The sequence below is a fragment of the Lissotriton helveticus genome, chromosome 10 (genome assembly GCF_964261635.1).
Source record: "Lissotriton helveticus chromosome 10, aLisHel1.1, whole genome shotgun sequence".
NCBI lineage: Eukaryota > Metazoa > Chordata > Amphibia > Caudata > Salamandridae > Lissotriton > Lissotriton helveticus.
The window spans coordinates 1,008,921,309-1,008,948,213 of record NC_136071.1 but is presented as its reverse complement, the minus strand read 5'-3'; positions in this window follow the sequence as shown (position 1 = coordinate 1,008,948,213).

Below are 26,905 nucleotides of genomic sequence, written 5' to 3'. Positions count from 1 at the left end.
CCTCCTCCCGCAGCTCGAGAATCGGTGTGGCCCTGCGCACAGGATTCGCCAGCCATGCTAGTAGCGCCCCGGACTTATCTCGCTCCGCGTGCGCCCTCACCATGTAAGCCCTGTAATCCAAGCATCTCAACCTCTCTACGTGCGTGGCCAACTCCTCCTTCGCCCTCAGGAGCCCTTCTTGTGTGTCCTCCCGTCTCATCCCGGCCTCTCCTTTTCTTTCTCTCGGAGCCGCTTTTCTGCCTGCTGTACCTCATTCAACAGAGTCCTTCTATCTCCCACAGTTTCCCCAATACATCGGCCGCGTATCACTGCCTTAAATGCTTCCCATTCGTTATGCAGACTGGAAGAGGTGCCCACGTTATGCTGGAAATAATCCTCTATAGCAGTACCTATGGTGGTACGGAAGACCTGGTCCTCCAAGACCTCCGGCCGGAGACGCCAATTAGGAATCACCGTTCGAAGTCGAACCCAGTTCAGGGCCACCAAGTGTGGGTTATGATCAGAGGTTGTCCTAGCCAGATATTCACTCACCGTGATCAAGGTGTGGACTTCACGGGAACACAACACAGCGTCCAACCTGACATGTAACTCATGGACTGCTGAAAAGTAAGAGTAGTCACGATCCCTAGGATGATGAGCCCTCCAGGTGTCCGTGAGCCCCCAACTCTGCTGCCAGGCCAGCCTGACGTCTGCTAATCTAGGGGTAGGGGCGTCGGGTAGTGGTGGGTGGGATCAGTCCATATCCACGTCCGTCACACAGTTAAAGTCCCCCCCCCCAAAAGAACAGGGCCTGTCGGTTCCCCCGCCAGGGTCTGAGAGAGCAGTGCAAAGAAGGCAGACTGCTCGACATTCTATGCTCCCTAGTGTAATATCCTGCCCGTCTAGCCGTCCCGTGACCACAGTGAACCTGCCTTCCGGGTCTATCACCTGCCTCACACTTTGAAATGGTACTTCCGCCAGCACCCAAACCAGTGTCCCCCTGGCGTAAGCCGAGTAAGAAGTGTGAAATACCTGTCCTCTCCAACGGCGTTGTAATGCCACCCCCTCCGCCTTTGTCAAGTGAGTTTCTTGAAGTAGTGCAATTTGCACTCCCCGCCGCACTGGGTAGGCATGTATTTTGTGTCGCCGACTCATGGTGTGCATCCCCCTAACGTTCCAAGTCATAATCTTAAGACCTGCGGAGGTGCCCATGATTCCAGTGTATTCACGTGCTCAACTGAACCCCCCCCAGCGACATGTCTGATCCTCCCCATCCCCCCCAATCCTCAAACTTCCCCCAACTCCCACACCCCAGGACAGGCACACAAAAACACGTTCCCATCCAAACCAAACTGCTTATGGAAAGAGGCATAACTAAGAGGTGGTGTGTGACTCTCGCCCAATGCCCCCAGAACCTCCCCCGGCCCCCCCTCCTTGATGTAGAATCCGCAGAGCCAGCTGGGTCCCCAGCAGTCTTGGAAAGGCTTCAGCTGCGGCCTTGCTCCACAGCAGTCTGGCCCCCCGGATCAGGAGTTGCAACAACCCTTATAGCATGTGCCCCACGCACCCCTGCAGTCCCATCACCCAAACATTCCGTCAGCTGTCTGCGGGGTGACAACCGGTAACTCCATATCCAAGAGTCCTTGGGCGCTACCAGATCTTGGGCTCTCTGTCCCACTCCTCTCCACCTCGGTGTTATTACTCGCCGGATGGCTGCCATCACTCGTACCGCGCTGTCTCGCTCCTGGCGGTGATCCCTCAGGGAAGTGGGCCCCCCCCTCCGCGGAGTAGCCTCCCGTCGCTCCCTCGGCAAGGTCGCCCGCGGGGTGCGAATCTCCGCGCCACCGCGGCTCTCCAGCCAGTCCCATGCCGCCTGGGGGGTAGGAAAGAAGTGGGTCTCCTCATCTGCCGTCACCCGCAGACGTGCCGGAAATAGCATTGCGCAGGGGAGATGGAGCTGACACAACTTTCTCTTGACAGCCAGAAAGGAGGACCATTGACTTTGGACTTCCCTTGTATAATCGGGAAGATCAGCACCTTACTGTTTCCTATTTGCATTTAGTCATCAATGGAGCGCACACCGCTAGCCCCTCCTCCGGATCGCCCCTCGGGACTCTGGTACTTGTAGTTCTTTAGTGGATCACCCAGGTGGGTGCAAGTCGGTACTTGTTGGACTGATGAATCTCTAGACCCGATACATGTCCCGGGTTTTAGGATATCGCCCGAGACATGTCTCGGGTTTCGGGATAACTTCCCTCATCAGTAGAGAAAGATCGTTAGGGGTGGAAGAGAAGGCCGCCACACAACAGTCAAAGGCCTCGATGCCAGAACCGGCACGCAGGTGCGTCGTCCAAGAGCCCGTCGGCCCAAAGCTCAAGGGAGCCGTATTGTGTTTAGTCATCAATGGAGCGCACACCGCTAGCCCCTCCTCCGGATCGCCCCTCAGGACTCTGGTACTTGTAGTTCTTTAGTGGATCACCCAGGTGGGTACAAGTCGGTACTTGTTGGACTGATGAATCTCTAGACCCGATACATGTCCCGGGTTTTAGGATATCGCCCGAGACATGTCTCGGGTTTCGGGATAACTTCTCTCATCAGTAGAGAAAGATCGTTATGGGTGGAAGAGAAGGCCGCCACACAACAGTCAAAGGCCTCGATGCCAGAACCGGCACGCAGGTGCGTCGTCCACACAAAAACACGTTCATCCAAACCAAACTGCTTATGGAAAGAGGCATAACTAAGAGGTGGTGTGTGACTCTCGCCCAATGCCCCCAGAACCTCCCCCGGCCCCCCCTCCTTGATGTAGAATCCGCAGAGCCAGCTGGGTCCCCAACAGTCTTGGAAAGGCTTCAGCTGCGGCCTTGCTCCACAGCAGTCTGGCCCCCCGGATCAGGAGTTGCAACAACCCTTATAGCATGTGCCCCACGCACCCCTGCAGTCCCATCACCCAAACATTCCGTCAGCTGTCAGCTGTCTGCGGGGTGACAACCGGTAACTCCATATCCAAGAGTCCTTGGGCGCTACCAGATCTTGGGCTCTCTGTCCCACTCCTCTCCACGTCGGTGTTATTACTCGCCGGATGGCTGCCATCACTCGTACCGCGCTGTCTCGCTCCTGGCGGTGATCCCTCAGGGAAGTGGGTCCCCCCCTCCGCGGAGTAGCCTTCCGTCGCTCCCTCGGCAAGGTCGCCCGCGGGGTGCGCATCTCCGCGCCACCGCGGCTCTCCAGCCAGTCCCATGCCGCCTGGGGGGTAGGAAAGAAGAGGGTCTCCTCATTTGCCGTCACCGGCAGACGTGCCGGAAATAGCATTGCGCAGGGGAGATGGAGCTGACACAACTTTCTCTTGACAGCCAGAAAGGAGGACCATTGACGTTGGACTTCCCTTGTATAATCGGGAAGATCAGCACCTTACTGTTTCCTATTTGCAGGTTCTGCTGTTCTCGAGCCCTCTGCAGGAGGAAGTCCCGGTCCCGGTAATGTAACAGTCTCGCCACCATGGGCTGTGGTGGGGCCCCAGGTTTAGGCGGGTGAGCCGGGACCCTGTGCACCCGCTCTAATGCATAAAACGGGGCGAGGCCTTCAGGCGCCACCTCTGTCTGAAACCAACTCTCCAGGAACAGGACTGCATCTGCCCCTCCTCTCGCTCTGGAATTCCTACTTGTTGCGCCGTGAGCGACCCTCACTGTCCTCTGCCCGCACCTCCAGTACTTTGACTCTGCATGTTACTTCATTTAAAGAGTGGCCCAGGGCTGTTACCGTGTCCGGGATGTCCTTCATGGTGGTCTCATGAGTCGCCACCCTCTCTTTGAGCTTCCTATGGTCATCCTTTGGTAGGGTGAGGTCTGATCCGATGGCGTCCATCCGTTTCTCGAGCGCTTCCCGTGAGGCCACAATGGCCTGCATAATTTCGCCCAAGGTGGGATCCCCAGGCCGCCCTGGCCTCCGTCTCCCAGCATCACCATCCTCCTCGCCTGTGTGCTGTTCCGGCTCGTCCAGGCATAGGACCTCAAAACCTTTCTCTCCACTCCGGACTTGTGTAGAACCAATTCAGCTGTCGCCAGCCCACCACCGCAGCTCCGCCTGCCACTAATCGTCATCCCGTTCACTGCTAGCAATGGAGGGCACCCAGCGCAATAGCGTCGCCCCCTCGCAGGAGAACTCCAGGGTAGCGTCGGCTCCCGCCACCAGAGTCGTCAGGAAGGACCATCTGAGGGGAGACACAGTGTCGGTCCGCATTATCGCAGATAAAAAAGATTCCAGGCAACTTCGTCAATGGCGCAGCCGCTAAAAGGTGGCCCAGCACGCCACCCGCCCGACCTCTCCACAAGTTCGTCACCAGTGTAGTGGTGCTGGTTTTACCCCACCGAAGCTGTAAGGGTCCTGCTATCTCAGGGCTCGCAGGTGTCCTACGGATTCGCCTTCTAAGGCCGCCGATGAGTAATTCTCCCAGCCTAGAGTACCATCTACCTTCTCAGCACCACAAGCCGGCAGTCAGGTAGTGCCTGGAGACCCACCTGCGTGTTCAGATGTCCCTTGCAGCGACAAACTCAGGGGGAGGCACGCAGCCACCACCACAAGGACAAGGATTGCCTCAAAAGCCACTCATATCTCCTCCCAGCGAAGAAGGCGACACCGCCTCGGGGAAAAGAGCAAGGTCCCAGGATACACCCCTCCACGACTTACCGGGGGTGCTCACAATTGACATCCAGGCCACAGCGGCGGCCAGAACTGCACAGGCAGAGGTGGGGGCCCGGCTCACGTGCTCCAACCCCTCTCCGCAGGCCTGGTCCACCTCACAGTACGCTCTTGAGCAGTCCGGTCGATATGCCTTCAAATGGCACCCTGCAGGTCGATTTCAGGGCCTCTGCAACCTCGCCCAAGGGCTGTGAAGGGCTAATGGTAGGGAGAGAGCCCGTGTTGGTCCCCAAATGGCGCCCTGTCTGTCCCGGGCGCTGCCATGTTAGGGTCAGGCACACGTGTCCTCCCAGCCGGAATGCTTCCGCCTCCGCCCGCCTGCGTGTGCCGCCTCCTCACAGTCAGGGTATCAGGAAGTCCTGTCCTCCCCTCCGGTATCGTCAATGTGGCTGCAGCACCCGCCAGGCACCCACTGGTAACCGGAACCGCCACCGTGGTCAGGCACCAGCTCCCCTATACAAGGCCGCCATCTTGTCCTCTGCGGTGTCGGCCCACAGCCCCAGGGGGAATCAGTGCTCTCCTGCCTCGCAGCACCCCCGGCGCCGTCAGGAACTCCGCACGCGGGGAGCACCAGGTAATCCGCAACAAGATGCGGTGCCGGGGTCCGAGTCAGCTGGCCAGGATCATTTGTTTCAAGGGGCAGCCGTGGAGGAGCTTCGGAGTCCGCCTCTGCCTACATCAGCGCTCATGCCACGCCCCCCAAGAAAGAGGAAATCATGATAACATAACAACCTCGTCGACAGAGTCTGATAAAAGTGCTTTACTTTTCAAATTAGACAGCTTGACCTTCTTGGTTCCTTGTAGTTGTTCACCTACAAGGGAGAGATTTTACTCACGGAAGATTTATTCCTAAAACGTATTTGGCATTTCCTTGTCTCCTACCCCTCCATGCCAGGGACTTATCCCAACCTACCTATTGGGTAGGGTTCAGTGCTTATAAGAAAAGGAGGGTCCATCAACTCAGGATTGAGGGCATCAGGATGGGGTAGTTAAAGGGAAATTCCTAAACTGGGATATTGCTAAAGCCACACTCTATTTAGGATGTTCTTCCACCCTTTAACCTGGTGCAGTATCAAAATATTTCTTTTAGAATATCATCAGACATAACCATTGTGTCCTAATTACTGCCTGAAAACATATTGTCCCACAGGAGGTAATAATAGAAAATCTACCCCTGATGGGACAATATTGTTGTAAACATTGTGTAGAAGACAATACTTAAATCAATGTTTCAGTATGCAATATTTTGAAATACTCTCCTTCACTTGTCAAATGTCTCAGTGGCGCCAGTTGTTCTCCACCCCTGCACTCACAGTGAACCATCCCAGGAACATCTGGGTGACTTCAACATTGCTAGTACCAGAAGATGTTATTAATATCGGATAAAGAATTATCCATTTTCAGGAAATGCAAAAAGGGAAGGAAGCACTAATGAAGCCTCAATGCAGCTGCAAGAAAGGGGAACAAAGTCAGTAGCTGTAATTTATATTTCACTGTGGTGCTTATGTTGCCCATCAGGGTTTTAGAGTCTCATTCAGTTCACAGAATGCCTTCATCCTAATTTACAGACACAGTTTGGATCCAGCAACACTCAATCCTCAAACGTGTGGAGCAAACTAGGAAACAGGACCATGCTTTGTGTATATAGTGGCGGGTGCCATCTCATTATCCCACCTGCACATCCCCGTAATTGCAATGCCTGTTTGTTTTAGACTGTGACGAAGATAGTGACATGGTGGCAGGTATCTGAGGCTTTCAGCTATATGGGGCAAAGACCAGCTCAGAAGACCAGTGAGATCAGTTAAAATATAAGCAACTACTCAGGAGTACGAAAGCCTTCTCTGTGTGCTTGCTGCAGCATGTCTCGGTCCAAGCCCTGGAAACAAAAAGGGTTGGGTCTAATGGATACTGCTCTAGCATCCCAATCAGCAATGGTCTACCATTTCTGGCCCCAGCACAATGTGTACCCTTTAACCATGATGGCCCCAATATGCCTGAATAATAGATGATAGTGTTATATGTGGTGTGTGCGGTGGCCCTTATATACCTGAATTACACATTCATAGAGACTTCACCTGGATCTAAACAGTCTAAAGAGCTGTGTCACTCTTACCCAAATAACCACAGACTCTTATTATGAGCGTCAAGCTCCTCTATTGTGAGAGGAACATAACGGACATGTGCTGCATTCCTTTGGGGACTAATGTAGTAATCAGTTGTATGGTATAGGGCCCACCGAGCCTTTTTAGAACTAGCGCTGGGTCAGCCATAAACATATACTTTCATAAGGGGATTCACTTACGTACCACATTCTTGTGCCTTCTGCATCTAGGAGCAAGGAGATAGTGGGATTAGGTCCAGTCCTCTATGTCTCACTGTTCATCTAATTAGTTGGTTGCCCTGCGCCCACTTACTGTTCTCCTTTTAGCTTTTGTTGTTCCATACTGTCAATTGGATTGGAGCCACCTCCTTCATCGTTGAACAGATCCCATTTTGGTTGCAGTGCTTACTCAATGAGCGATAAACAGTGCAGTCTCTCCCTGTAGCTGAAATCCCTCATGCTTTGCCTATTATGTCCCTGCTTTTGAAATAATTTCAAATCTTCCCAAAATGTCTACAAACTAAAAGCAGACCTTCCCACAGCTGGAACTTGGTGGGAAACGTAAGGAGTTTGTTTTACTGGTGTAGCCAAAGAGTGTCTATTCCGCACTAAGGTATCCTACCACCTTTAAAACTATGTTACGGCCTATTTCTTTGGAAAAATTAACAACCTAAAAAAGTTGTTTATTGACCCTCATATTGGTGTCATGCTTTATCATCGGGTCTCACCCTGGTACCTATAACCCAGGGTGGGATCAACCATATTGCAGGGAGCTCTTTGAATATGATTCTTAACAGGGTCTAAACATTAAAAATACCTAAAGGACACCCTAGATTCTGTTTATTATTTGGTGCCTTCAGTATAACAAACAAGCATTGGTAATGCACCCGTTTTGCCTATTGAATAATGAGCTGTTTTTACCAATGACCGTCCAGGAGGAAGGGACAACGGAAAGAGCTCCCTGACAAGTATCACATGGGTAGAGAGGATGTGGAACAGCAACCAGAGCTGCTGACTCAAAAGCTGGGGATCCCGGTTTGAGTCTTGGTGGGGCACCATCCTGTGATTTTAGGCAAATCACTTAATCTCTCAGGTGATAGGTTCAATCAATCAATCAATCAATCAGTGGTTTATAGAGCGCACTACTCACCCGTGAGGGTTTCAAGGCGCTATATAAATGTGATGCAAGATAAAAATGCAGAAAGAGGCAAAAAATATTGTACAAAATAGTTCCACCAAGGCAGATGTTAACAGTATTTGAGCTACTGGAAACTAAAAAGAGAATTAGAGGAACAACATGCATTCATAAATTCAGGGAAATGTGCAACATACAATAGAAATGGAGGAAAAGTGCACAGGTAGCAATGAAAAGCCAGGAATTAGTTAATATTAAAAACAATAGTTTTCACAAGCACTGTGCAGGCAAAACCTAATAAGTACATATAAAATATGGGTGGTCTTTTGGGGGGGGTTACTATTCTTACACCATAACTACTCGTCATTTTTGTTTGGATCCTCACACACTCTATTGGTGTCATGCTTCATCAGTAGGTCTCAACCTATGATGGGCTTAGCCATAATCCAATGAGCTCTTAGAAAATCCAAACGGGGTCTAAAGTTTAAAAATACCTAAAGGACACTCAGTTTTCCTTTATTATGTGGGGCCTTCACTATAGTTAAAAAGAGAGAGAGAGTGAGTTCTGGGTGTTCTGAAGGGGGTTGCTACCCTTGCATCCTGTTGACATGTTTCAGCCGTCTAAATGGCTAGTCAAAAGGTGCCGGGCTTTCAGCAGAACTAACCCTATATTGATGCTGCGTATTAATATTGGTTGTTTTTTTTGGTCGTTTTTTCACTTTCAAGTTTCCTTATGTCAAACATTGGACACACAGATAACCCAAACATATGTTGAGGCAGACCTATTTGCTTATCTCAAGGTTTTACTGGTGTATACTAACACCTGTTGTCATCCAATGCGATGTAAAACCATCAATAGAGAGAAGCAGGTTCATAAGAAATAATAATGTTATTAATATAAGCAAGCTGACAATCGGTCCACAAAGGACAAACAAGGACAGATATGTAGTACACATCTATAAAAACATTGGAATGTTGAGCGCTCCATTGAAAACAATGGAGTGCTCTGGGCTTCTAATGGCCGGTAGACATCCATAGCATCAACATTCCACTGTTTAACAAAGGGCTCACGGAGCCGAAGGGGATTTCAACCCCTCAGACTCCATGAGACCTTATTTTTACAAATTAGAACATTATACCCACTAAGGGCGGAATGTTCTTATAGCTTTAGTGTCCTCCGTAGCGGGCTCTACCGGCCATTAAAGGTCCCCTCCCTTGCTAAAGGCCCCTGCCTTTGGAGCAGGTCTCTAATGGCCGGTAGAGCCCACTACGGCAGGCTCTAAGGCTATTTTATATACATCATTTTGCATGCTACACAATGCATGGAGACAAACTTCCTCTGCATTGATGGATATAACAACACAAATACACGCCAAAATGTGTTTCTGATAAATTGTGAAATAGACTGCAGCTAGACGCTCCTTAGTGGATCACTGCAAAGGTGTGAAAAAGTGCTAGCATACTCTATGCATACTTATGTAATATCGCTAGAATCTTAACCTAATTGGTGTGCACTAGCATCATATACAGGTTAGTGGAAGCGCGTCCCTGTTGTCACACTATGTACATTAAAGAGGATGAGAACTCGCATTAAAATTATCGTCAAGCTGCCGTATGTTTGCGCACCATTGTGTGTACTTATGTGTCCCTGATGCAAGTAGTGTGAGGCCGTTATGGGTATTCACGGACAAATTGTGTCCCTTGTCTGTAGATTGCCTGTGATGAGAGAAATCCTCAATAGTATACAATGAGAAATAGCAGCATGCATGAAATTCCATGATTGCATAAATTTCCAAGAATACGCCAGGGGACCTTAGTAAATCTCTGGAAAGCAGAAAATGTATATAAAGATTGAATACTGTGCTGCATACATTTTCCATTTCACCACAAAACCTTTGCTTATCACTTGTTCTGGCAGCTTGTAAAATGCTAACTTGCCTTATAGAGCTATAACTCAATCCAGTCGCTAAACTAAAAACGTAGGGCCTCATTTATGAGGCTGTGCGTCACTTTTATGCCGCTCACTTTTTGTGACGCACTAGTGGCTTATATTTACAAAGTGACGCATATAGGTAGATGCGTCACTTTGTAAACCCCTGCGCTACATTATACCTGCGCCAGGTATAATGTATGCAAGGGGGGCGTTTTGACGCAAGAAAGGGTCATAGAAGTGACACAGTGAAATCTATAAGATTTCACTGCGCCACTTCTAGGACACAAATGCGTCAATTTCTAACGCCTGCCTCACAGCAGGCGTAAGACTGACGCAGGCCCTTTCACATGGGGCTTGCCCCATGTGAAAAGACACATTGCTGGAGTTGCGTCACTTTTGTGACACATTCCAGCAATGCGTCACTTTTGCGCCATACAGATACGTCAGAAATGCTGACGTATCTGTAACTCCTTGCGCCATGATGCGTCATACTGTAAATATGACGCATCACTGGTGTCGCAAGGAGGGCACAGTCAAAAGTGACGCAGCGCTGTTTTCATGCAGCGATGCGTCACTTTTCATAAATGAGGCCCCAAAACTTTTAAGGGAATGTGGCACAACACCACTAATAAACCCCCAAAATAGTCGTATTTTTCTTCATGCACAAATACATGCTGACACATCTTATGTCTTCCTTGGACTATTCAGAAGGCGAGGGAACATAAAAAGTAGAAAAGCTGTAATAAAAGAAAGAAAAGTGTTTTGATTTATTGACACGAAGAAAGGGACAAAAAGCAGTGGGTTAAAGAGGACGTAAGTAATGCATATTTATGGGGCATGTCTTTCTATTCTCATTTATGCACTTTTATTGCGCGTCTAAATAGGGAAACGATGTACTACTACTGACATCCTCTGTGCTATATTTCTTGCCTCTTTCGCACACGTCTTTCTTTACAAGCTACCATACCTTCTTAACAGAAAAAATGAGCAGAGTGCATGGTTTTCACTTTGACCGATTGCGAGTTCGCCTGTTATATAGCGCATTTCAAACAAAAAATAAAAGTTTTTGGCATGGGGTTTTTCATGATGCGGGCAAGTTAATCTGATATAGCGCGATTTAGCTTACAGTCATGTTATTCCACTTCCAGGAAAAGAATTTCCGGTTTTTATACTTAGCTCTGTCTGTTCCCTTGTAACTGCCAGCCACCTGTCCTCGTGAACTTACGCTACAGTTCACACACATACACACTCACACACCCACGTGCGCTCTAGCCATGATTTCATAGGTGCGGGAATGAGCCAGAAAGGTCATGTGATAACCGGAATACAGAATGTAGGATTGCGGAGGGAGAGTGACGTAGACTTGACTGTATTACACGCTTTACCTTCGAGTGTTGTGGAGGGAGAGTGACGTAGACTTGACTGTATTACACGCTGGCTTTACTTTCGAGTGTTGTGGAGAAAACCGCAGTCTTTCCCCAGAGCCTGCCCATCAACAAATAAAACATAGTTTAACACTCGATACAGGTCACTATATAAAATAACCCTGTCATGTTTTCTTCTCAAATCTGGAAAATAGAAGAGAAAAAGCAAATGCATGACTATCTCCACATGTGTTTCCAATAACGATAGTTACATAACATAGTAAAACCAGCTGCTTGAACTTCTGCCTGAGCCAAATATAACAACTGTGAATAACCCAGAATAAAAATAAAAATCAGATGCTGAACATACCATTACAGAGAAGGGAAACAGACTATTATCAAGGCCAAAAACATTTCATTGCCACTAATCGATGCATAAATAATAGCACAAAACTGGCAGCACATTGCAAAACTCATGGCATATCTGATAAACGGTTCCACAATCTCTTTATTGTAGGAAAAGTACAACACAAAGGCAACAAGTTCATTAATCATTATACATTGTATTTATTATTGTACAATGTGTTGGCAGTATAAAGTATGGCAGTTTCTCCGCGTAATACTGAATATGATAGTGTAGAAACATCAAAGCATCTTACTCCCATTTCTCGTCCCGTTTCTGACCTCTCCCACGCATATGCTAAATTGATCTCGTAAAACTCTTCCTTTTATTGATACTTTCTTATGTGGCGATTTTTATCTATCATGTATTAGCCATTTGTATAGCTGGATTGTATTTTTGTGGTACCTAAATTATTCTTCTCTCTATATATTTTTTTCTTTTTTGACCCCTGCACTCATGGCACGAAAGTCACTTTATACTTTGCTCTGCAATTATTGGCTGTTTGTTAGAATCCTGTCACATGAAAGTTGTTGGAACCTTGGATATTGTACATGATTTTTAGATCTTATGATGGGGTGGAATATTTTATTGTGTGTAATTAATTGTAAATTACAATTTTATCTTAAGTATATGCATGTCATTTTGTGATTTTATGTAGACCTCTTCGGAGTTCCGTAATCATGAATTAAAATTAACATGAAACTTCCTTTTATTTATTTGTAAATGCTCTTGCACATTAGGGGCTAGATTTAATGCCAGCTATGTTGTGCTATCTCTGTTGTCTATGTTAGGGAGGCATCACTACATAAGCTTAATTAGTATAAAATAAGGGGCCCAGGCTTGATTTCCAATTACCAGCTGGAAGAGTGACCATTTAATAGCACCTCTATGGAGAAAGATTCTATGGCCCAAATGTATGAAGTATTTGTGTTGATGCTACTAGCATGATGCGAAGGGAAGTGCATGGACACAAAGCAGTGTGTCCTATTCACTATCATGGATAGAAGGTGCTTTGTCCTGGAAAAGTGAACATTCACAGAGCATACAAGCATTGGCATAGCCAATAGGTCTCGCTTTTGGGACCTTATAAGTATTTGGTTATGCAGCACAATATCCTTGGTGCAACAACATTAACTGTTGCATGGTTAAACACTTATAAGATCCCATAGGTGAGACCTATTGGCTATGCCAATGCTTGTTTATTATTTCAGTCCTGTGAAATGTGAACGTAACTGGCGCTCATGGAAAGCACTGCCTATTGTCAGATTGAGTTTGTAAATACAATAACCATTTGTAGCAGCATCATGATGCATCTAACGCTTGTGACAACATAAATGTATCCTATGAATGCCTCACCAGCACCAGAGACACCAGCCACCACTGGTGGTCAAACCCTCAGATTACTGTTTCCGTCATGGAGCTCAGAGGTGGCTCAGAGGTGGCTGCTATGCTGCGGCAGGAGACCAAGTCAAGACCGTCCCAGGAACTAACAACATTAACATGGGTGGTAGGAATAGTGTTGCTGGAGGCGAACATCCCGATTGTGAGTGTTCGAGATGTCGAGCCACTTTCAGCCTGCCAAAAATACTTTTTTAATTTTGCTCAGACAATGCTCTGTGCAGCCCCCCAGCACCAATTAATGTCTGTTTCTGCCCTTTGCAAAGGCAGTATTTGTAGCATGTTTGCACAGAAACAATCTGTGATAGAGCAGCAGGGGTGCAGGTTCTGTGCCACGCACCCCAGGAGAAATGTCACCCCATAACAAAGTTCAAAAAGCATATCTAAGCCATTTCAATAGGATTGTTTTTAACCAAGGAGCAGGAAATGAGCCGGTCTGCAGCAAAGAGTTCAGGGACAGAATTTGTGTGTTTAAAGTAGATAGTTATAGGGTGGAAGATAAGCTAGCCCACGGAGGGAATGACAAACTCCCAAATAACATACAGCTGGGCAGGTCAAAGCATAGGCCAGCCAAATACACAAAAGAGACAATTAGTTATGATGGAAACTCATAAAAATATTAGACACAATTGGTGGAGTAAAACGGGATCGAGTCTAAAAGCCTTTCAGATCTTTGATCCAGAGTCTTAAACTTGTGCTGTCCACGTTACATGCTACTCTTGGCATCCTATGCATAACTACCAGCTGTTTTACCAGCACTAGTGACTAGAAGGTTACACCTAAATCTCCACAGTAAGCCACTGAATAACGATACACATGGGCATCAAGAGACTGAAGTTGGGCAGCAAAAACTGACATTAAGTTAATTAACAGCTTGGATTAACATTCCTTCTGTGGAAGAAGGCAACATGAAGTTCAAAGATTTGAAAATTATTGAGGATAAACAATGCTTTTCAGTCTTCGTAGGTTGTTTTGTGGTGAGTAATAAGACCCATTGTTTACAGTGCTAATTCTCAGCAAAATTGATGGACCAAGTGCTATATTAACAAGCCCGGCTTTGGAAGTGGTGCGCGCGCGAGCGAGTGTCCGCCACGGCGAAAGGAAACATATGTTTGCAATTAACGCGAGACACGGCGGGGAAGGGGCTGCTGAATAGGAGGGGGTGCGTTACAAGACTAGAGCCCAAGAAAGGTGATATGGGGCAGACGCCGATGTTCAGATAGATAAGCAGAGCATGTTTGAGTGGGGCGCGCGCGCGATGTCGAGTGGTGTCCTTCGTACTGTGCAGGTCAACTTGCTCAATGTGTGGAGCATGTGATGGCTGAGGGGGGGGGGTTGAGAGTGTGTTTTAACATTGAGCACCTAAACCAACCGCTTTCAGCCTGGATGTATCAAGAAATGGGCACGCTCTCGAGCACAGTCATCTGTAACATGAGAACTCAAAAACAAGCATTGGCCGAAAGTGAAAGTGATCGCGATCAAGCGCGGCGAGCGGTGAGCCATATGGCGACTCGTAAGCGCGCGCCCGCGCACATGCACACAACCTGTAGGCTGCCCATGGTAGCATTTTTTTAAGCCCTCACGAAAAGTCTCGCCAGATTAGCGCATGCGCTGAGTCAGGTAAGACCTAAAAACTGTTAGAGCTGCTTAGGGTTGCTTCGTGTTAAGGTTGTTGTACAGGGGTGGGGGATCAATGCAAGCACCGAATGATTTTGACACAATGAATGATATACTAAGATAGCCAGGTCAGGCTTTGCTATTTGAAGTAGCAACAAACAAGTTGAAATGTGTTCATTTATCCAAAAAAAAGATGTGTTTTATATGATCTGCAGAGCACAGTACACCACACATCCAATGCATGTGAAACTTCAGTTTGTCTAGACACAGCAGTTTGTACTTGAGGAGGATGCTTTCAGTGCAATTCCTATGCTAGACAGCATTCACTCACCTCTCCACTATGGTGCAAGCAGTGACAGCTCCTCTGCTAAGGTGGAGTAGCGTCGTCCCACTGAACAAAAGGAAAAATACAATGATAATAACTATTGTTATTGTCATTTTATTTTTCCTATATACTTCAGTGGATCTCGGGCAGGGCGGGGCTGGCAGAGTAGGGAGAGGAGTGTTTTTCACTTCTGAAGTGTGCAGGGCAGCTTGGCCAGCCCTCTTTGGCTGCCCCAATCAGTCCTGCGTACTCTGCATGTCCCCCACCAGGCTGCATTACATAGCCTGGTGAGGAACATGCAAACCCTCCCATTCCCTGTCTGAGAGCCGATCCACTGCGCTCAGACCAATCACAATTCTGCATTGCAGCATTGTGATTTGCTATGGTTGAGGCTGGGAGGGCCGGTGCTACCTGCAGCTGGCCGGGAGTGCAGGAAGGTTTCGGAGGGGCGGAGGACGACTGGGGGGCGGCAGCCGTTTCAAGTAAGTGTTTTTTGTTTGTGTATGTTTTTTTTTGTCCCGTTCCCCTCCGCCTCACCACCCGGGTCCGGGAGCAGCCGCTACTGGGTGCAAGTCTTTGCATCCTGCAAGGTAGCCTTGTTTGAGCACCAGTGAAGAGGGATACCACCAGCAGTAGGTTCATCTTTGCAGATAAGGTGCTGTGCTGTTTTTCTCCCCTGCACAATGCAGCACGGCAAATTTGAATGTAAAAAATAATCAATTTGAGTGTAAATTTTAGAAGGGCTTCACCAATGAGGTCACAAGACGAGTTGAACTTTCATTCACTTAAAACATTCTCATGTTAGCTGTTATGAATGGTTATTTTGATATCCTGCAATATGCACCGCAAACTGTGGTGTTAGCCTAATAAGAGAACACTTTAAGATTGAATGTTCAGGTTTGCTTTTCTTGTTTGTATAGTATTACACTGATGTTTTAAGTTACAGTAAAAGATAAGTTGAAGATTCTGTATATACTTAATAATATGTAGGGAATGAGTAGTAGATATTTTATGTAAATTTTCCCCATTATTGGATTACCAGATTACTCCTCGTTGCTAAAAATGCAATTTTCTTTCTTGGGCTTTTTTTTAACAAATCATTGTTTTTAAGTGAGTTAATTTTGTTGGCTCAACGAAAGTAAACCATGACTGCAATGCCCACAATGCATCAGGTTGCATAAAGAAAGACAGAATTGGTGAACCTCATTCTTGGCCTCATGGAGTGTTAGGTTTGAAAAACCCCATTCTTATTATATACTTTTTCCGTGCCATTGTAGGTTAGCAGTGTGCGGCTAAATGATGTTCCATTTGCATTCACGTTATGAAACCCACTGAGTTATCCTTCTAAAGCGCAAGTCTCAGTTAGCAAGTGTAACTCCATTTTGTATTTCGCAATCCCCATTAGGCTGTGTCTGAACAAGGCCTCATTATTCGTATTGCCTGCCTCAGCAGAACAGTGTATTCGGCTATTATCGCCATGCCTGCTCAAGGTTGGATTCTGACTTACTAATGAATAGGCTATTCTGCCCTTGCATTCTTATCCTTGTGTGTAACTGTGCTCCCATGTTAGGAGATACCAAGCCTCAGCACGGCAACCTTGAGACACTGATAGTATGTACCCATCTGGCAGGTGGCAGCCCATCCTTCTGTGCCTGCTTTGTTCATGTTCTGCCTGAGCCAGTATCTTTCCACTGTGGCCATGGTTGGAGGTTCTGGGAGGAATGATTATGTGTTGTGGGCTGTTGGGGGGTCAGTCCCTCAGCAGACATTTTAGGGTGCGGGTCAGATTGGACTTCTCTGCAGAGTATTGCTAATAACGGCCTATTTGTATTCTCTACTGTCTGACCGACTCTTCATTACTTGGGAAGGCATAGCAGGTGGTTGTAAATAACCCGGGTGGCCCCTAAGGGCCACTTCCTTCAGGAGTCAAGTGTGAAAATTATTATTCAACTTTTGGTCCATCTTTCTAAAATAGTTCTTCGTGAGCTTACATTGCACTTCACAGTCTGGATGGCAGTGTAATTGAGTGACTATTGTGTGTATTGTTTTGGTAAATGCAGGTAACCCAGCGCTACTTTTAAACCATTGGGGCCCGGGGCAGTAAGTGGGTATCCAAACCCATTGTTCACCTTCCATCCTGAAGTTGGCCACTAACATGGTCATTGGTATTTGAGAATAAGGCTTACAACAACCTCTGGGTCCAAAAAATTCCAGATGCCCATGCTTCTAAAACCAGTAGACTTTTGAGCCTGGAGACAAAGTTAATCATGTCTTTGGCACTTTCTGCAAAAAGGCCAAGAACTGGCTGAGTAATCATTCTGGATATTTCTCAGAACAACATCTGTGACCTTTTGAACTCCTGTAAAATACACTAATTTGCTACTTGATTGTGTATCCCTACCCTATGCAGCACAATCATCGATATCAAATTGTTCTCTTCAGCACTCCAGGGGACTTACTGCAAACTCTGCAAGGGTCAGAAATGTTCACCCTCAGTTTGTCAGCCCTGATCAACACAGACGACCATTTGCATTTTATTCTGAATGCTGTCAGTGCCAGTGAATACCACATGTGTAAAGCAGGCCCCTTCAGCCCCTGCGGGGCAAAGGGGCAACCCTCCATGGGTCCCTCAGTCCTAGAAGAGGCCCCCCTAATCAGCCGAAGGGCAATGAATATCTCTAAGATATATGAGACTCAGGGTCTTGCCATCTCATTTTGCAGGGGAGCTCCATAATTTTGTGCTACGCCACAGCCAAATAAACTTCTAGTTTGAAGATTGGGCAATCTCTAACCCTGACACCCACTTCAGTGTACATCAGTTGTCCAGGGTTGCCCTCCAGCCAACGCCACTTACATCTGGATCACTACTTGATTCAGTTGCACTATTTTAAGTATATTTTCTGTCTGCAGTCAGTAATGCAGATGCTTTCCAGTTTGTACCATCACTGATGTCCTTTCACTGAAAGCCTGCACAGTGGTATTCCAACTAAGTGATGATGGACGAAGAGGCTTCATGTAGTCCTGGGCCCAAGTAACAAAGAAGACAGATTACTATGTTATGTTGAAGAAATTTATCAAGCACACGTTCACCACGCGGTTTCTTGGCGCTAGAGTGGAGGCAAGGTAGCAGCGAAAGGAAGGGGTCTAGTTGTCATATGCCTGGGAAAACAACCAGGTTTTCAGCTGTTTTCTAAATCGTGCATAAGAGATGACCGACCTCAGCTCCACAGGGAGCGAATTCCAAAACTGGGGGGCTAAGCCACCATGTTTCTTATGTTTAAAGGTAGGAGTGACTAACAGATTCAGACAGGAGGATCATAGGTTACGAGTGGGGACATAACGTAGAATCTTGGAGGAGATGAAGGCTGGACTATTGCTGTGGAGTGCCTTAAAAATAGTGCATCCCAACTTACATTACAACTCATGGCCACAGGAAGCCAGTGGAGGCTTTTCATCAGTGGTCTGACGTGATGCCATTTAGGTTGGTGAAAAATCAGTCTAGCTGCCTCATTCTGGATTAGCTGAAGGCATCTGAGTTGGTGAGCTGGCAGGCCTACATAAAGTGAATTGGCATAGTCCAGTCGGGAGATTACCAAAGCCAAGATAACTAAGGTCAGAGCTTCCCGAGACAGAAATCTTCTGATCTTCTTGATTCTACGCAGTTGATAAAACCCGGCAGAGACCACAGAGCTGATCTGTGCCTTCAAGGAGAGGTCATTGCTTATCACTATGCCCAAACTCTTGGCCGAGTTGACCAGAAGGGGAGGGTCGCCCAGAATAGGAGGCCAAAAGTTTGAGTTCCATGGATTAGCAAGCCCGCCAGTGAGGATGAGCTCCATTTTATCAGGGTTGAGCTTCAAATGATTTTTGTTCATCCATTCACTTATGAAGATCATACTGTCTTGAAAATGAGACACAGAGGATGGAGAAACATTGATATCGAAAACCAATTGAAGATCATCAGCGTAATTATATGTCTCAACTTTCCTTTCTCGCAAGGAGGAGATTAACGGAAGGAGGTACAAAATGAAAAGAAGCGGCGAGAGGGAGGAGCCTTGGGGAACCCCACAAGTCAATTCCATTTTCTTGAAGGAGAAGTTGGTAAGACGTACTGATTGAAACCGGTTGCTAAGGAAGGAGGAGAGCCACTTCAGAGCCAGGCCCTGGATCCCGGCATTGCTGACACGGTCAATCAGAATGTTTTGATCGACCGTGTCAAAAGCTGCTGATAAATCCAGGAGAACCAGGGCCTGGGTAAGGCCCCTATCCGCCCCCCTCTGAGATCATCCATGACTGTCAGGATGACTGACTCTGTAGAATAGACGGGTCGAAAACCAGTCTGGTGACTGTTCAGAACATGGAACTGTTTGACAAAGGAGCTGAGTTGAATCGAAACATATGCCTCTAGGACCTTACTAAGGTAAGGTAGTAAGGAGATTGGGCAATAGTTACTTAGAATAGATGGATCCGCACCTGGCTTCTTCAAAATGGGGTGTAATTTCCGCACTTTTATAAAGGTCAGGGACAATGCCAAACTTAAGTGAATTGTTAAGAAGAGAGAGTGGGGAGTCCGGGCATTTAGTAAAAACTTCCTGAAAGACGTGAGGAGGGCAGCAGTCAGTTGGGGAACCAGAACCAACTTTTTTTTAGTAAACCTAGGAAGGTCTCCTGAGAAATGGGGGGAATCAGAGTCAACTGGGACAAAGATCTACAAATATTGGGAACATCAATAAAAGAGACAGAGGTCGGAATACTAGCCTTAATGGCAATGATTTTCTCCATAACATATGAGTTAAGAGAATCACAGAGGGACTGTGAAGGGGTCGGTTTCAGCATGATTCGGTCTGGTTTGGCAAGCTCATTTACTATAGAAAAAATATCTTTAGACTGGTTGGCTGAGTTTAGAACCTTCTTAGAGAAATAATCTGCCTTAATTTGGAGAATGGAATTTTTGTATTCTTTCATCAGGTTAATATAAATGGATTTATCTTGTACCAGATATTAAAGTCTCCATCTGCATTCTGCTTGCCTCAGTGCCAGCTTCTTAGTTTTTAGTTAATCAGAGAACCACCGCTGTGCGTCGTGGGGTCTCAGAATCTTAGTTGACTTAAAAGGGGCAACGCTGTCGCATGCGGACTCAAGCCATAGCCTAAAGTTCGCTGCCTGTGTTTGAACTGGTTCCGATACAGACGGGCCGTAGAGGTTAGAAGTGAGCAGAGGGAATCAATGTTAGCACTTTTCTAATTCCAGGACATGCAATTCTTTGCCAATAGGGTTTTAATGGGGGATACATCAGGAAGAGTAAAAGAAATGATGATCCGACCATGTACAGGGGGAAATCAGGGGGGGCGAGATCGACAGGTTAGCTGTCCAGACTTGGTCCAGCGTGTGCCCCTTTATGTGAGTAGCTTCGCGCACATGTTGGGTGCAATTCATTCCGGACAGAAGATCTGTCAGTTCTATTGAGCTGGCACTCTCATGATGGTTAATGGCTAAATGAGAAATCATTTCGCCCAAAGCCTGGGGAAAGTAGGCATATTATAAGGAGGTCTATAAAAAAGTGCTCAAGAGAAAGATGACTGGGGGGAATCAAATTGAAGAACTAAACTATCAACAGAGGGAAAACCAGTAACCCCTAGTGACTTAAACTGGTGATCCTTATCAATGATAGCTGCAACCCCACCCCCCAGTTTTCCTGGGGGACGGTTAGATTGCAAGATGTAATAATTATCTGGTACTGCCGCTAAAATGTCAGGGGCAGACTCTTCAGTAAGTCATGTTTCAGTAAGAAGTAGAAGATCTGGCTTTTCAGACTGTAGAAGTTGAAATATTTCGAGTTGGTGTTTCACAATGGACCAAGTGTTAAGGTACATAACCAGGAGACCCTTTATTTCCTTGCTCTGTGGAGTATCAAGGGTGTGCAATATTATAGGGGGGAAGGGAGCAAGGTTGTGCAGGATTTCAGGATGAGTAAGTCTCTGCTTAAAAATACCCGACTCCTTTAAGCTGAGACCAATATTATCAGCTATTTCATACTTTCCATGCATCTCTCTCAACTCCAAGACCGAGTAGCTCACAGAAAGAGCAAAGTGGTTGGCCCCTGGGCCCGTACGGCCACGGACGGGCGCAGACGGGTTTGCATTTGGCGCGGATTTGGCACGACAGCGGTGCACCCACTGCGCGCGTCTGCTGCGCAGCCGAGCCCCCATCTGCCTAAGAACTCGTCTCAGCCGGCAGGAAGTGAGGGAATGCAGGGGAGGAGTCGCGTCTCCTCCATTCAACCGGCACTAACAAGCCGTGACGGACCGGGGGACAGCGAGGAAATGATGCCGAACGTATGTGTGTCACAAAAAATACAGGATTAGCAGTTAGCAGTTTTAAAAACAGTAAGAAAAACAAAACAGTTAAAAGCAATGCCAGACCGCTTTAACCTTAGGGCGCTAGCTTCTCACTATTAAAACCAATTCATTACACCGGAGTAGTTTAGCACCATCTTTGGAATTATCCATTGCAACAATTACTCAAAATGTCAGTGATTACTCTGTATGCAATCTCGTGTAAACATGATGTCTGTTTGTAGAAAAATTCTGGACCCTGGAAACAACGTGATTGATGCACAGCTACAATGCAAATGACCTCAGGCACCAATAAAATAATTTGAAATGTCATTTGGCGTTACCTTTTTGTTTACATGAGTGAACTGTTTGGTTAAATGTTGAGCTCTAAATGCATTTTTAAATTTCTTGTAATTTGGGTTACACAAAGGAAGTGCCATAGAGAGTGAGACTAATGCACAGACAGTTTCAACTTTCTCCCAAGTAAGTTGAGTACAGTTCTTTGCAAAATGTTTCTGCTGGCAGGCCCCATTTTTTGTTCATTTTGTTTGCTTGCTGCTGATAGTCTAGAGTTTAAGTCAGGGAGGGTGCAGGTAGGCCCATGTGAAATCATGGGATAATCAACATTTTTAGATGGTGGTGGCCTAAGGTAAATAACATTTCATAATTTTTCTTGCATTTTTGTGACTTTTTTTCTATATTTGTCTTTATACTGTGATGCATTTTAGTTTCCAGATCCTAGATTTGTGTAGGCCTTGGATGCATTTTATCAAGTATGTGTTCACATTCTCACTATTTGTTTGCTACAGTTATGTTATTATTTTGGGGGCTTGTGGACAGCCTTGTATTAGTGTGAAATGTAGTTTTATTTCCTCTGCACATGCCTGTTTTTGTTGGGGTGGCTGCAGAAGTCCCGGCTCATTTAAGCAGACTTTTATTTTAGTTATTCCCTATGTGCCTTTTCTAACTATTTTACTGTATTGTTGCTGCATTGTTGGTGGTGTCCTGTGCCAGTACAGAGGCCCAGTTACATTTTGGTTGTGTGTATGTAAAAGCCTTTCCCAGAAATCCTGCACGTTTTTGACGATGGTGGAGGAGCAACGGGTTCCAGATGGGTAGGGCAGCCATGTTCTCTTCTTTTTCCAAGCCTCCTCCACGTGGTGATCCACACACCAACAGCAATGCGTTATTGGCTAGAAGCAACTTGAGAGAAAAATTGTAGACGGCATTTTGTCAATTTGGACACAATTTCAGGGGGGTGGGGGATAACTAAAGTGTAAATTGGATATAAGGGGTCAGGATATTACTCAAGTGCTGAGGTAACCATAACTCGCAGCCTTGTCATGCACTGCTAATTACCCCACATATCACATCAGTCAAGACATCTTGTATGACATTATTGGTAATATAAAGATCAAGTCAAGGGGGGAGTGGACCACTAGTCTTGTGTCACCAGGGTCTCAGATAGCGTGGCAGACCCTCGTTATAGAAAAACTCTCATATACGGACACAGACGTTGGGCGGTATATGTTGATTCTCTGCCTTTGTGTACTGTAACAGCATGATCATTGGGTCTTTTCCTTTGTAAGTTATGTTGACCTCCACAAGGATGAGGACCCACTGGTTTGACAGTAGTGGCCAGAGATAATAAAGGGGGTTTGCTGGTGCTCAAAAAAGTGAATAAAAATTCCTAAATTCAAGTTTCTTGTGCTTTATTCTTGAGGCATATGAAATTGGAAATTAAAAAACAGTGTTGTGCGTGTGTAGACCTAGTTACTGGTCTATCGCACTGGTGAGCGTGGTCATCATGGTCATTCTCTACTCCTGCCTGATGGATAATCCCAAAACTTTCCATGCACAATTCAGGCAAAAAAGAGCACTTTTCTGGACCGTTTGTTGGAGATTCGTCCAATGGTGCCAAAAACGCAATATATATATATTTATATACATATTTTGCACTACTCCATGTGATGAGGTGAGGAATTTGAGGTTACATGCCTTGCTCCAATGCATTACAACCCTGAAATGAACCTTGGTCAACAGTTAACAAGGTTCATTCAGACTGCAGAGCAGTACTGCATTGTTGTCATTCGCATAAATAAAATATTCACTTCGTGCTGGAGTGCCTGTCTTCACCACCTTTGCTTCAAAGGAGTGATTAAATACATAAATAAATATAGATATCCTTCTATTTGAAATGATGGCTAAATGAAACTGATTGACTGTGTTACTTCCAAAGCAGATCACCTCAAGCTAGTAAAGAAACTAAATTGCTATAGCACTGCACAAAATCAACCAGTGCCTTTCCAGAGCAGGCTGATGAAAATTGTATAAAAAATCATCGAAGTATGGGTTGACAGATATCATCTTCGCACGCAGAAACTGCAACATTTTTGGAAGGTTCTGGGAGGTGGTTTTCAGGCTAAAAGGTAAAACTGTTAATTGAAATTGAAGCGTGGGAACAGCGAAATGGAGGTATATAGTTGCTTGTGAAGTAACACTAGGATGGGAGGACATGCATCCTGTAAATAGATTTTACTGGAGACATCCACTGGTTTTTTTGTGAGGTAAGATCATTTGCAATTTTTTCATCTTGAAAGACAAAAACTGCATCTAACTTTAGAGTCTTGTGGCCAATCTTCCGACACCTTTTTCACTACAAATTTAAATGGGATGAGGTTATGAGGTCTCTGCTTGTGAAAAATAGTATGTTTGACTTCCTGTTTAGCAATTCCTGAATTTCTTCTTCTGATATTTCCCTGCGTTTCTCTGGTCTGCTCCATGGAGTCCATAATCTAACGTGGTCTTTGATAAACCTGAAAAGACGACTGACATAGTCCTACCAAGTGTCACAATGGCGTCTTTCTCTCCAATCACAGCACAGCTTGGATTGCTGTTACAAGGAGAGTAAAGAAAATGGATCATCATAAAGAATGCTTTGTAGACTCTTGTTTTTAAATGAATATGCATGTTTTCTGCTACTAAGCTGTAATAAACAGTGCTATGTATCTCAGAATCAGATGGCTTTGATCTTTGGTGGTGCTTTCTTTCTAACTGCTGCACAGTTGCGGAATTCCATTCCTTATCTCTAAGGCTTTGCTGACATGGTTCCTCTTACAATAAAAGTGGTTTTCATCAGTCCAGCGTTTTTCACACTTTTCTACAGTACCAAGAGACCCTCTAGTGCTAGTCTGCCTTGTATCATTATAAATAGAAATGATTAAAGGCTTTCTCCCTGTCTCGTCACTATTAGGTTCAAATAACTTTTACACAAACCCTATGGAGCAAAGAGGGAAACAGAACCCTGGTGGCCCTACACTCAAATCATTAATATACAAAAAGACCAGGGTCCTGGGACTGCAGAGATCCTCATATGCCGTATCTCCTCAATCTAGTCCTATTCACAGGTTTGTAGTCTTCTACATAACACTCTGTGTACTCAATTGTAGTATTCATATATATGTAGTCCTAAAACCTCATCTCACACTTTTTTTGTTGACAGTATTTCAGAAATTGGTGGGACAATGCATTGCCATCCCAATCCTACAGTTCCCATATAGTGGAAAGAGTGAAAAAAGTGAAACGAGCGTGATGACACCTCACGGACGTACCACCATGCGGACCACTGATAGGTACTCACCAGTGAAGTCCATTGTTATCATCATTGGCATTCATCACGCTCTAAACAGAAGATAGAAGTGTCCAACAGAGAAAGATAACAACAGAAAAGGTGCAAAAAAGTGAAGTGTGAAAGTCTGTCACACCTCACAGTGGGGTGAAAAATGTGAATAAAATTGATAGGATTCACTCACTTTGTAACAATTTTATTCTTTCACTTAGTGAATCCGACCAAATTAAAAAACAGCGTAGGTTGCTACTTATGCATACCACTGTTAGATGCCAACATGTTTCTCTGCCTTTAAACTTTATGCAGATTCATCAGGGCTATGTTGTATTTGCCACTGCACCGTGTGTTGGACACATCAATCTGGAAGACTGTCAACAAAAAGTAAGAGCAGCCACATGGTTAACATGGATCTGTGTGTGACTTCCAAAGTATAAAATTATATATCACTCTTATTTACATATTTACCCTCAGCAAACCATCTTGTAGCCTACCAGCTGCCAGGTTTCAAAACAAGTTTCCTTTCCTGAAAATCTTGCTCATGGGGTTCCTATCGTTGTAGGTATCTATAAATAGAAATAACGTGACTCAACCGGTATTATTTATCCAGTCCTGCCCACCAGGTTTATAACCAGCACAATTGTAACATCATACACCAATGTTCTAACCAGAGACAAGCCTTGGAAACCGGAAAACTGCTAAAACCGGCACCGTCTCTCTCGCTTTAGTAAGGTGAGCACATATATTTTCCAAAGGACCTTTAAGGTTCCATTACAGAAACGCATACACTGCTCAATCATGGCGTTTTCAATAACACAGATGTGAACACGCCTCTCGATTACTCTATCCTTCGCAGAGCACACGCTCACCACCTTCACGCCGGGGAGCCCCCTCCTTACCGCCCAGACAACGAGGAGCGTAGTCTCTCACTCTCTGTGTGTTTGTGCATTTTACTTCCGGTATTTATTTTCACTCATCGCGCTATTACTCGCGTGATATCGCGAGAACGAGTCCGCCATCTTTAGTTGGGCAAAGCTCTAAACAAAATTGCTAATCCTAATGTCAGCGGCCACCATCTTATTTTGGGATTCTTATCGGGCCGATTTTTTGTAAAAAGCCCCACAGATTATAAAGCCTATAACTTTATCAAACGGTTGCATGTAATTACAAATATATGATCTATTCTCAACCTACATTCATCTGAACCAGTACTAAGCTGTTCTTATTGTACTCCATATATTTAGTCCCTTGTATCAAGTGCAGGGAGAGAATTTTTATTTTTTATTTATTATTTATTACCCTATATGCTCCTTAATAAAGATGTAAGAAATGTATAAATATACAGGGTGTTTCTAGCTGGTGATACATTGACACAGAGTCTATATATTTAGACCTATTAATCTAGGGGCTCAAGGGCATCAGGGTCTTTACATGCAAATGTATATGGCTTAATGTTAGGTGTGATGTAGGGCTAACTAATTAACCTTATTCCATTCAATACAGTTGTTCAACCCCACTTGGTCAGTTTTTTCATTAAAAATCCAACGAGCCTCCTTCGAGAACAAAACCTGCTCAGCATTGAAACCCTTCACAGTGTCAAGGACAACCCATGTGAACTCATGTTTGGTACTATGGCAATGCTGCACAAGTTTTGTTGTTAATTTCCCTGATCTAATGGTGCTCAAATGCTCTTTAATTCTCGTTTTTATCTTCCTCGTAGTGAGGCCTATATAATACAAGCCGCACACACACTTCAGTCTATAAACCACGTTTGTGGTATTGCAATTGCTGAATCGTGAGAGGAACCAATTGCGTCCAGAGGCCAAAGTGACGCTGGCAGTCTTAGTTGTTAGTGAGCAGACCGAGCACTGGCCGCATGGGAAATGTCTCTTTGGAAGAGTGTTATCTCTGCTGTCACGAGTAGGATGCCCACGGGAGTGGACCAATTTGTCCCTGAGATTGCAAGATTGTCTAAACGCAAATCTCAGTGGTGGC